The sequence below is a fragment of the Culicoides brevitarsis genome, unplaced genomic scaffold, assembly GCF_036172545.1.
Source record: "Culicoides brevitarsis isolate CSIRO-B50_1 unplaced genomic scaffold, AGI_CSIRO_Cbre_v1 contig_86, whole genome shotgun sequence".
Classification (NCBI taxonomy): domain Eukaryota; kingdom Metazoa; phylum Arthropoda; class Insecta; order Diptera; family Ceratopogonidae; genus Culicoides; species Culicoides brevitarsis.
Window position 1 is genome coordinate 8,261 of NW_026973470.1, and position 13,532 is coordinate 21,792.

Here is a 13,532-nt window from a genome sequence, read left to right on the forward strand (position 1 = left end):
AGGTAGCATAATCCATTGTCTTTTAATTAAAGGCTAGTATGAATGGTTGGATGAGATATCAACTATTTTTATATTAATAAAAATGAATTTAAATTTTTAGTAAAAATGCTAAAATAAAAAAATTAGACGAGAAGACCCTATAAATCTTTATTTTTAATTGATAATATAAATTTTGAAAAAATTTAAATAAATTATTTATTAAAAATTTTATTGGGAGGATAATGAAATTTAAAAAACTTTTATTTTGTTTTATAAATATAATTAAATTATTGAATATATAATAATATTAAATGTTTAAAAAATTAAGTTACTTTAGGGATAACAGCGTAATTATTTTAAAGAGTTCTTATCGATAAAATAGTTTGCGACCTCGATGTTGAATTAAGAATTAATTTAGGTGTAGAAGTTTAAAATTTAAGTCTGTTCGACTTTTAAATTCTTACATGATTTGAGTTCAGACCGGCGTAAGCCAGGTTGGTTTCTATCTTTTTTTTATTTATATATTTTAGTACGAAAGGACCAAATATATTAATTTTATTATTAAAATATATTTATATTAAAATATTAATATTGTTTTGACAGATTTGAATGTGATAAATTTATGAATTATAAATGTATAATATACAACAATAAAATGATATTATTTGATTTTATTTTACCTGTAATTAATTCTTTCTTTTAATCATATTTGTGTAATAGTAAGAGTTGCATTTTTAACATTATTGAACGTAAATGATTTTTGGTTATATTAAAATTCGTAAAGGTCCTAATAAAATAGGAATTAATGGAATTTTACAACCTTTTAGAGATGCAATTAAATTATTCTCTAAAGAAATAATTTATCCAAATATTTCTAATTATTTAATTTATTATTTTTGCCCTGTATTTTATTTATTTTTAATTTTATTTTTATGAATTAGATTTCCTTTATTAATCAAATTATTTTCTTTTAATTTAGGGATTTTATTTTTTTTATCCTGTACAAGAATTAGAGTATTAGAATTATAATTTTGGGTGATTCTAATTCTAAATATTCTTTATTAGGAGGATTGCGAGCAGTAGCTCAAACAATTTCTTATGAAGTTAGATTAGCTTTAATTTTTATCTCTTTAATTATTTTAGTATTTAGATTTTCTTTTATCGATTTTTATTTAAAACAAATTAATTTATGGTTAATTTTTTTAACAATTCCTCTAAGTTATGTTTGATTAATTTCTTCTTTAGCTGAAACTAATCGTACTCCTTTTGATTTTACAGAAGGAGAATCAGAATTAGTTTCAGGATTTAGTGTTGAATACGCTAGAGGAGGATTTGCTTTAATTTTTTTAGCTGAATATGCTAGAATTTTACTTATAAGATATTTAGAGTAATATTTTTAGGTTCAAATTTATTTAATTTATTTTTTTATATAAAATTATCTTTTATTGCTTTTTTTTTATTTGAGTACGAGGAACAATACCTCGATTTCGTTATGATAAATTAATATATTTAGCATGAAAAAGTTATTTACCTTTTTCATTATGTTATTTAATTTTATTTATTAGATTTAAAATAATTTTATTTATTTTAATTTTATGAATAATTTAAAGTAAAATCAATAAAATAAAAAATTTTTTCTTATGTTTTCAAAACATATGCTTTTACAAGCTCATTGATTTAATTATTTAATAAAATTATCTCATAATTTTATCATTAATGGATTAATTAAAAAATATAAAAAATATAAAATAGTCAAAATTTGTCCAGTTAAAATAAATGGTCTTTCTACAGGACGAGCTCCAATTCATGTTAATAAAATTACAATAATAAAAAATAATCAAAATATTATTTTATTTACAGGATAAAATCTTAATGAACGAAAATTTCTTTTATTAACAAAAGGTATAATAAATAAAATAGCAATTGATATAACTAGAGCAATAACTCCACCTAATTTATTAGGAATTGATCGAAGAATTGCATAAGCAAATAAAAAATATCATTCTGGTTGAATATGAACTGGTGTTCTTAATGGATTAGCTGGAATAAAATTATCTGGGTCTCCTAATATATATGGATTAGTTAAACATAAAATAATTAAAAATATTAATAATATTAAAAATCCTACTAAATCTTTATAAATATAATAAGGATGAAAATGAATTTTATTAACATTACTATTAATTCCTAAAGGATTATTAGAACCTAATTGATGTAAAAATAATAAATGAATTACTGTAGTACCTAAAATTAAAAAAGGTAATAAAAAATGAAATGTAAAAAATCGTGTTAAAGTTGCATTATCAACAGCAAATCCCCCTCATAATCATTGAACTAAATCTAACCCTAAAAATGGAATTGCGGATAATAAATTAGTAATAACTGTAGCCCCTCAAAATGATATTTGTCCTCAAGGAAGAACATAACCTATAAAAGCTGTTCCTATAGTTAAAAATAATAATAATACTCCTACATTTCATGTATGAGTATTTAAGTATGATTTATAATATAAACCTCGTCCAATATGTAAATAAATAAAAATAAAAAAAAAACTTGCACCATTAGCATGTATAGTTCGTAATAATCAACCATAATTAACATCACGACAAATATGATTAACTGAATTAAAAGCTAATTGAATATCTGCTGTATAATGTATGGCTAAAAATAAACCAGTTAAAATTTGAATAATTAAACATAATCCTAATAATGAACCAAAATTTCATCAAATAGAAAGATTACAAGGAGCAGGTAAATCAATTAATGAATTATTAACAATTTTTAATAAAGGATGTCTATTTCGATAAGATTTATTCATTAGTAAGAAATTCGTAAAGGCCCATAAAAAAAGTTAGTAATTTTTACTACAATTACTAAATTAAATAATAAATAATTAATTAAAAAAATTATTAAAAAATTATTAGGTAATTCGTATATTTTTGAATTAATTAAAAAATTTTCTTTTATTAAATTAATATTAGAGAAAAAATTTATTATTTCATGATTAAAAAATAATTCAATAAATAATTTATTGAATATTATAAATAAAAATCTTATTATCATAAATAAAATGAATATTTTTAAAAAAAATATTCTTGAAAAATTAAATTTTTCATTAGAATTTAAAGATGATATATAAATAAATAAAATTAATAACCCCCCAATAAAAATTAAAAATAAAATGTAAGAAAATCAAAAAGTTTTTGATAAAATTCCTGTAAATAAACAAGTTAATATAGTTTGCATCAATAAAATTAATCCTATTGCTATAGGATGGGTTAATTGAGTAAATATAAATGAATTAATTAATAAAAATATCATTATAATAAAATTAATTTCAGAAAATAGTTTAATAAAAATATTAATTTTGGAGATTAAAGATGAATAATTTATTTTTTTCTGATATTTTAAAAAAATATATTTATTTTTGGTTTACAAAACCAATGTTTTTTTTAAACTATTAAAACTACTAATGATAATTTATTTAAATTTATGAATTTATTTAATTTTATTTATTTTAAGTTTAATAGTTTTTATTTTTAATAATAATATTAATTTAAGAAATTAATGAATATGAAAAATCATATAATTTACCCTATCAAGGCAAAAATTAATGAAATTTTAAATTTTTTGAAAATTCCTTGAAAAATTTTGAAAATACAATTACAAATTTTAAACTTTTTTTTTTATTTTGCCTCATTGAATTTTCGACTTTTTAAATGGGGCTTCAGACTTCATTATTGATCTTCATTTGGAGCGGCCTAAGTTAAATATTTTACTCGTTGAATCGATGTAAATCTGTTAATGAATGATAAATGCGGAGAACAACGGTTTATTTATAACAGAAAAATACTTTGCATACTTTTCCGATGCAGACGAGATAATATGTTTTTGTCATATTCTTAATCAAGATCAGTTAATAATTGAAGTTAATAAAAAAATTTCACCTATTAAATTTAAAGATGGAGGTGCAGCTATATTTCTAATTCTTAATAAAAATCATCATATAGAAATTCTTGGGATAAAATTTATTACACGATCCTTTATTAATAAATAAACTTCGTCTTCTTGTTCGTTCATAAATAATATTTATAAACAAAACAACCCTGAAGAACATTGGCCATGTCCAATTATTAAAATATAAGGGTGAATATCAATCCTGAAATTACAAGCTGGGTTTTAATTGATAATTTATACATTCCTTTGAGCTACAGAAGAATTAGCAATTAACTTTTATATCTACTTGTAGAAAATATTAAATCTAATTAAGTTACTTTATGATTATTTAAAATTATAAATTTAGATTTTATATTTTAGATTAATTATAGCTTTTTTAGTAAAAATACCAATATTTTTTGTTCATTTATATTATTAAAACTCATGTAGAAGCTCCTGAAACAGGAGCAATAATTTTAGCTGGAGTTTTATTAAAATTAGGGAACAAAAAATTATTTCGAATTTTTATGTAAAATGAAGCTTCTAAGCTAATCTAAAATATAATAATCTAAATTTTGATAATTTTCTCGAATTGGTGGGATATTAATTAGATTAATATGTTTAATACAAGTAGATATAAAAGCTTTAATTGCTTATTCTTCTGTAGCTCACATAGGAATTGCAATTAGTGGATTAATAACTCTTTCTATTTGAGGATTTATAGGTTCTTATATTTTAATAATTGGACATGGTTTATGTTCTTCAGGGTTGTTTTGTTTATCAAATATTATTTATGAACGAACAAGAAGACGAAGTTTATTTATTAATAAAGGATTAATAAATTTTATCCCAAGAATTTCTATATGATGATTTTTATTAAGAATTAGAAATATAGCTGCACCTCCATCTTTAAATTTAATAGGTGAAATTTTTTTATTAACTTCAATTATTAACTGATCTTGATTAAGAATATTTTTTATTTCTTTAATAACTTTTTTAGGGGGGGCATATTCAATTTATTTATATTGTAGAAATCAACACGGTAATTTAAATTCATTAATATTAAATTATAATCTTTCTACTGTTCGAGAAAATTTAGTTTTAATATTACATTGGTTACCTTTAAACTTACTTATTTTAAAACCTGATTTTTGTATATTTTGAATTTAAAAAATATTAATTTTTAAATTTAAATAATTTAAATAGTTTAAAAAAAACATTGATTTGTGGAATCAAAAATGTATATAATTTACTTTAAATAATTCAATGAATTGCCTGATTAAAAGGGTTACCTTGATAGGGTAAATTATATGATTTTTCATATTCATTAATTTATTAAATTAAATTAATATTAATTTTTAAAATTAAAAAAAAATATATAAATAGTGATTAATTTATCAATTTGTGTAATTTATTATTTATTTTTATTTTTATTTAGAGTAATTATATTTTTAAAAGGTTCTTATTGTTTAATAAATGAAATAAGATATTTTTATGAATTAGAATTAATATCTGTAAATTCCTCAATAATTGTAATAACTATTTTGATTGATTGAATATCCTGTTTTTTTTTATCATTTGTTAGATTAATTTCTTGTTTAGTAATTTTATATAGAAAAGAATATATAAATAATGATAAAAATATAAATCGATTTATTATGTTAATTTTAATATTTGTATTTTCAATATTTTTATTAATTATTAGTCCAAATTTAATCAGAATTTTATTAGGATGAGATGGTTTAGGATTAGTATCTTATTGTTTAGTAATTTATTATCAAAATATTAAATCTTTTAATGCAGGTATATTAACATTTTTATCTAATCGAATTGGTGATGTATTAATTTTATTATCAATTGCTTGAATATTAAATTTTGGTTCATGAAATTATATCTTTTATTTAGATATTATAAAAAATGATTTTTATTTAAAAATTATTGGTTCAATATTAATTTTAGCAGCTATAACTAAAAGAGCTCAGATTCCATTTTCTGCTTGATTACCAGCTGCAATAGCAGCACCTACTCCTGTTTCTGCTTTATTTCATTCATCAACATTAGTAACAGCAGGAGTTTATTTATTAATTCGATTTAATAATTTATTAATATTTTTATTAATTATTTATTATTTAATTTAGGGCCTTTACGAATTTCTTACTAATGAATAAATCTTATCGAAATAGACATCCTTTATTAAAAATTGTTAATAATTCATTAATTGATTTACCTGCTCCTTGTAATCTTTCTATTTGATGAAATTTTGGTTCATTATTAGGATTATGTTTAATTATTCAAATTTTAACTGGTTTATTTTTAGCCATACATTATACAGCAGATATTCAATTAGCTTTTAATTCAGTTAATCATATTTGTCGTGATTCGTTAATTATGGTTGATTATTACGAACTATACATGCTAATGGTGCAAGTTTTTTTTTTATTTGTATTTATTTACATATTGGACGAGGTTTATATTATAAATCATACTTAAATACTCATACATGAAATGTAGGAGTATTATTATTTTTAACTATAGGAACAGCTTTTATAGGTTATGTTCTTCCTTGAGGACAAATATCATTTTCTACAGGTTTAACTGTTTATTATAGATTTCGTTTGATTTATTATACATTATATTCTAATTTTAGGGGCTACAGTTATTACTAATTTATTATCCGCAATTCCATTTTTAGGGTTAGAAGTTCAATTATGAGGGGATTTGCTGTTGATAATGCAACTTTAACACGATTTTTTACATTTCATTTTTTATTACCTTTTTTAATTTTAGGTACTACAGTAATTCATTTATTATTTTTACATCAATTAGGTTCTAATAATCCTTTAGGAATTAATAGTAATGTTAATAAAATTCATTTTCATCCTTATTATATTTATAAAGATTTAGTAGGATTTTTAATATTATTAATATTTTTAATTATTTTATGTTTAACTAATCCATATATATTAGGAGACCCAGATAATTTTATTCCAGCTAATCCATTAAGAACACCAGTTCATATTCAACCAGAATGATATTTTTTATTTGCTTATGCAATTCTTAGATCAATTCCTAATAAAAAATCTTTTTTATAGTTTTATCAATTGCTATTTTATTTATTATACCTTTTGTTAATAAAAGAAATTTTTTCATTAAATTTTATCCTTAAATAAAATTTTTTAGTTGATTATTTTTTATTATTGTAATATTTTATTTAAATAGCTTATATTTAGAGCATGACATTGAAGCTGTCAAAGAAACTTTTTTGTTTTTAAATAATTTAAATTTATAAAATAAAATTTATTTTTACAATGAAAATGTAATGTTTTTTTTTAAACTATATAAATAAGAATATAAATGGAGTTAAACCATTAAAGAAAGAAGGTAGCAGCTTTTTCTTAATCCAATATTCTTTTAATTGGAATAATATTTTATTTTATCATTAACAATGATATACCTCTATTTTGGTTTCAATTAAAAATAAGGACTTTAGTCTTAAATTAGGTCGAAACTAATCACAATCAATTTGCTTCTTATTTTTTTTTAAAAAAAAATAGCAATAAAAGATAATTTTATATAAAAAAATAAATTAAATAAATTTGAACCTAAAAATATTACTCTAAATAATATTCTTATAAATAAAATTCTAGCATATTCAGCTAAAAAAATTAAAGCAAATCCTCCTAAAACTATTAAAAAAATTAAAATAGTAATTCTTCAATTAATTAAAGAATTAATTTTTAATGAAAAAATTATAGGGAATATTAAAGCAATTTCTACATCAAAAATTAAAAAAATAATAGCAATTAAAAAAAATCGTAAAGAAAAAGGTAAACGAGAAGAATTAAAAGGTTCAAATCCACATTCAAAAGGAGAATTTTTTTCTCTATCATAAAAAGATTTTTTTGATAAAATTGAAGCTAAAATTATAACAATATTAGAAATAATTATGGTAATAATTAATAAAATTATTAAAATTATTATTATTTATATTAATTAATAAACTTTATGATTGGAAGTCATATATACTTTTTATATTATATAAATAATTACCTCATCAATAAATAGAAATATAAACAAATAATCATACTACATCTACAAAATGTCAATATCATGCAGCAGCTTCAAACCCAAAATGATGATTTATAGAGAAATGATTATTTAAATGACGAATTAAACAAATAATTAAAAATATTGTTCCAATTAATACATGTAATCCATGAAATCCTGTAGTTTGAATATAACCTAAAATTTTTACTGTTCAAATAATGTTAAAAAAGCAACTCTTACTATTACACAAATAATTAAAATTAAAGAACCAATTACAGGTAAAATAAAATCTAATAATATCATTTTATTGTTTGTATATTATACATTTATAAATTCTAAATTTATCACATTCAAATCTGTCAAAACAATATTAATATTTTAATATAAATCTATTTTAATAATAAAATTAATATATTTGGTCCTTTCGTACTAAAATATATAAATAAAAAAAAGATAGAAACCAACCTGGCTTAGGAGTCTGAACTCAAATCATGTAAGAATTTAAAAGTCGAACAGACTTAAATTTTAAACTTCTACACCTAAATTAATTCTTAATTCAACATCGAGGTCGCAAACTATTTTATCGATAAGAACTCTTTAAAATAATTACGCTGTTATCCCTAAAGTAACTTAATTCTTTAAACATTTAATATTATTATATATTCAATAATTTAATTATATTTATAAAACAAAATAAAAGTTTTTTAAATTTCATTATCCTCCCAATAAAATTTTTAATAAATAATTTATTTAAATTATTAATTAATTAATTTCTTAGCATATAAAGTTGTTAATACAGCAAATACATAAGCTTGAATAATTGATACTGCTAGCATTTTTACTAAAAATTTAAATTCATTTTTATTAATATAAAAATAGTTGATATCTGATACTCCTGTATTTCCTAATAAAGTTATTAATAAATGTCCAGCAATTATATTAGCAGTTAACCGGACAGCTAAAGTACCTGCGGCCGAATAAAATTTCTAATTGTTTCAATACATACTATAAAAGGTATTCAAAAAGACATGTTTTTGATAAACAAGTGGACATCATTTTTGCCGAATTCTTATAAATTAATTTATTGATAAAAAATTAATTTTACAAAAAAAAATTACTAATTAAATCATTATTTTAAAAATTTTTTAATTAAACTTTTTATCTTAATAAATATTTAAAATTTTTTAAAATATTAATATTTAATTAAATAAATTATAACATTTTTATTAATTAAAACTAATTTTAAGCTTAAATTTTTTTAATTTTTCTAAAAATTTTTAAAAATTTATAATAAAGCTTATCCCTTATTATATATAAATTAATTAAATAATTAATTAATCAAAAAATTAATTATTAATTAATTTATAATTTAAAATTATTTCTTAAGAAATTAGATAAATTTATATACGATTAACTTTTAATTTCTAATAAAAATTTTAAAATAATTATACCATATTAAATTTAAAAATTTATTAAATCATATAAATTCGAAACTAATCAATTTAAATTATTAATTTAATTTACTTTGAAACACAAAATACAATTAATTAAATTTAATTTTTAAATTAGCAATTTTCAATTTTTTCAGAAATAATTTTAGTTTGACAAACTAATGTTATAAATTTAACTAATTTTTTTATTTAATATAATAAAAAATTAATTTATAAAATTTTTTATTCAAGCAATAAAATATTTAATAGAAACAGATTCTAAAACAATTGGTATAAATCTATGATTTGCCCCACAAATTTCTGAACATTGACCAAAATATAAACCAACTCGATATATATAAGTATTAATTTGATTTAATCGACCAGGTACAGCATCTACTTTAATTCCTAGAGATGGAATTGTTCATGAATGTAATACATCTATTGCTGAAACAATAAATCGAATATTTGTATATCTAGGTAAAATTAATCGATTATCTACATCTAATAAACGAAATTCATTTATATTTAATTCATTAGTAGGAATTATATAAGAATCAAATTCTAAATTATTGAAATCAGGATATTCATATCTTCAATATCATTGATGCCCAATAACTTTTACACTAATTGAAGATTTGTAAGGATCATCTAATAAATATAATAATCGTATAGAAGGTAAAGCTACTGCAAATAAAACTAAAACTGGTATAATTGTTCAAAAAATTTCAATAAATTGATCTATTAATAAAAATCGATTAGAAAATTTATTAAAAAATAAAGATAATATAGAATTACCAATTAAAACTGTAATAATTATTAATACTAATAAAGTATGATCATGAAAAAAATTTAATTGTTCTATTACAGGAGAACTTCTATCTAATAAAAATATACTTCCTCAAGTTGCCATTAATAATTTTAATAAAAGTTATACTTTATTGATAGAATTTAAATCTATTGCATTTATCTGCCATATTAAATTTTTATTTATAAAAACTTTTTTTATTTAATTAATAAAGGTATTTGTATGAAACTATGTTCAGAAGGAGGAAGATTTTGATACCATTCAATTGAAGAATTTAAATTTTCTGAATACAATACAGATTGATTAGAAACTAAACTTTTTCATATAATAAATAAAAATATTAAAGTTCCTAAAAATGAAATTAAAGATCCTAAAGAAGAAATTATATTTCATGTAATATAAGAATCAGGATAATCTGAATATCGTCGAGGTATTCCTGATAAACCTAAAAAATGTTGAGGAAAAAAAGTTAAGTTTACTCCCAAAAATATAATATAAAATTGAGCTTTTAATAACATTGTATCTATTGATAAACCCGTAAATAATGGATATCAATGAACAAACCCTCCTATAATAGCAAATACAGCCCCTATTGATAAAACATAATGAAAATGAGCTACTACATAATATGTATCATGTAAAACAATATCTAAAGAAGAATTAGCTAAAACAATACCTGTTAATCCTCCTACAGTAAATAAAAATACAAACCCTAAAGATCATAACAAAGCAGGAGTAAGGTTTAATTGAGTTCCATATATTGTTGCTATTCAACTAAAAATTTTAATCCCTGTAGGAACAGCAATAATTATAGTAGCTGAAGTAAAATAAGCTCGAGTGTCTACATCTAACCCAACAGTAAATATATGATGAGCTCAAACAATAAATCCTAATAAACCAATTGCAGCAATAGCATATATTATACCTAAAACTCCAAAAGCTTCTTTTTTTCCTCTTTCTTGACAAATAATATGAGAAACAATCCCAAATCCTGGTAAAATTAAAATATAAACTTCTGGGTGACCAAAAAATCAAAATAAATGTTGGTATAAAATAGGATCACCTCCTCCTGCCGGGTCAAAAAAAGAAGTATTAATATTTCGATCCGTTAACAATATAGTAATTGCTCCCGCTAATACTGGTAAAGATAATAATAATAAAATAGCTGTAATAAATACTGATCAAACAAATAATGGAACACGATCAAATGATATTCCTACTGGTCGTATATTAATAATTGTTGTTAAAAAATTTACAGCTCCTAAAATTGAACTAATCCCTGCTAAATGTAAAGAAAAAATTGCTAAATCAACTGAAGCCCCAGCATGAGAAACATTAGCTGATAATGGAGGATAAACAGTTCAACCAGTTCCCGCCCCATTTTCCACTAAACTTCTTAATAAAAGTAAAGTAATTGAAGGAGGTAATAATCAAAATCTTATATTATTTATCCGAGGAAAAGCTATATCAGGAGCTCCTAATATTAAAGGAACTAATCAATTTCCAAACCCACCAATTATCACAGGTATTACTATAAAAAAAATTATTACAAAAGCATGAGCAGTAACAATTACATTATAAATTTGATCATTCCCAATTAAAGCTCCTGGGTGTCTTAATTCTAAACGAATTAATATTCTTAAAGAAGTTCCAATTAATCCTGATCAAATTCCAAAAATAAAATATAAAGTACCAATATTTTTATGATTAGTAGAAAATAACCATTGTTTCGATTATTATGAATTTTTTTTATCAAATTTAAAATAAATATAAACTTTATTTTTTTTATCTATATTTTTTTAAAAAAAAATAATTATTTTGATTAAATGGCTGAAATTAAGCGATAAATTGTAAATTTATTTATAAGAATTTTTTTCTTTTTAATCAATTAACTTTATATTCAAATATGATATTAAATTGCAAATTTAAAGGTGTTTTAAAACTAAAGTTTTTCAAAGAATCACTTACCAACCTATTTAATCAGAATTTATCCTACTAATTTTTCACTTACCAACCTATTTAATCAGAATTTATCCTACTAATTTCACTTACCAACCTATTTAATCAGAATTTATCCTACTAATTTCACTTACCAACCTATTTAATCAGAATTTATCCTACTAATTTCACTTACCAACCTATTTAATCAGAATTTATCCTACTAATTTCACTTACCAACCTATTTAATCAGAATTTATCCTACTAATTTCACTTACCAACCTATTTAATCAGAATTTATCCTATAATTTTACTATACCAACCTATTTTTATTGATATTTAAATTTAAAAATTTATCCTACTAATTTCACTTACCAACCTATTTAATCAGAATTTATCCTACTAATTTCACTTACCAACCTATTTAATCAGAATTTATCCTACTAACATAATTTTTTTAAAAAAATGTTTTATTTAAAGTATATTTTAATTATATATAAAATATTTTATTGATATTTAAATTTAAAAATTTATATACTTAATTTCTAAATTAATAAAATCTTAAAAATCACAAATTTATTTAAATGGTTGTAGTCCTAAAGAAGAAGAAAAAAATTATATAAATTATTAAAAAATTTAATTTAAAATCATGAAAAAATTTATATATAAATTTAATTAAATATACTTTATTTTAATTAATAATTTTTATTATTTAAATATTTTAAATATAAAAATATATATATATATATAAATATATATATATATATATAAATATATATATATATATATATATATATATATATATATATATATATATATATATATATATATATATATATATATATATATATATATATATATATATATATATATATATATATATATATATATATATATATATATATATATATATATATATATATATATATATATATATATATATATATATATATATATATATATATATATATATATATATATATATATATATATATATATATATATATATATATATATATATATATATATATATATATATATATATATATATATATATATATATATATATATATATATATATATTTAAATAATAAAATATTTTTTATTTTTATATTTAAAATAAAGTATAAAAATTATTAATTTTATATTTAATTAAATTTATATATAAATTTTTTCATGATTTTAAATTAAATTTTTTAATAATTTATATAATTTTTTTCTTCTTCTTTAGGACTACAACCATTTAAATAAATTTGTGATTTTTAAGATTTTATTAATTTAGAAATTAAGTATATAAATTTTTAAATTTAAATATCAATAAAATATTTTATATATAATTAAAATATACTTTAAATAAAACATTTTTTTAAAAAAATTATGTTAGTAGGATAAAT

General features: G+C 19.3%; 1 long non-coding RNA gene across 1 annotated transcript; it reads right to left on the reverse strand.

The window, feature by feature from the left end:
* Window positions 1–12,235: 12,235 nt before the first annotated feature.
* On the reverse strand, window positions 12,236–12,585 carry LOC134836614 (uncharacterized). The gene is made up of 2 exons (XR_010162319.1): window positions 12,518–12,585; window positions 12,236–12,420 (listed from the first exon to the last, which is right to left on the reverse strand). It is a non-coding gene; the product is annotated as an uncharacterized LOC134836614 (long non-coding RNA).
* Window positions 12,586–13,532: the final 947 nt, after the last annotated feature.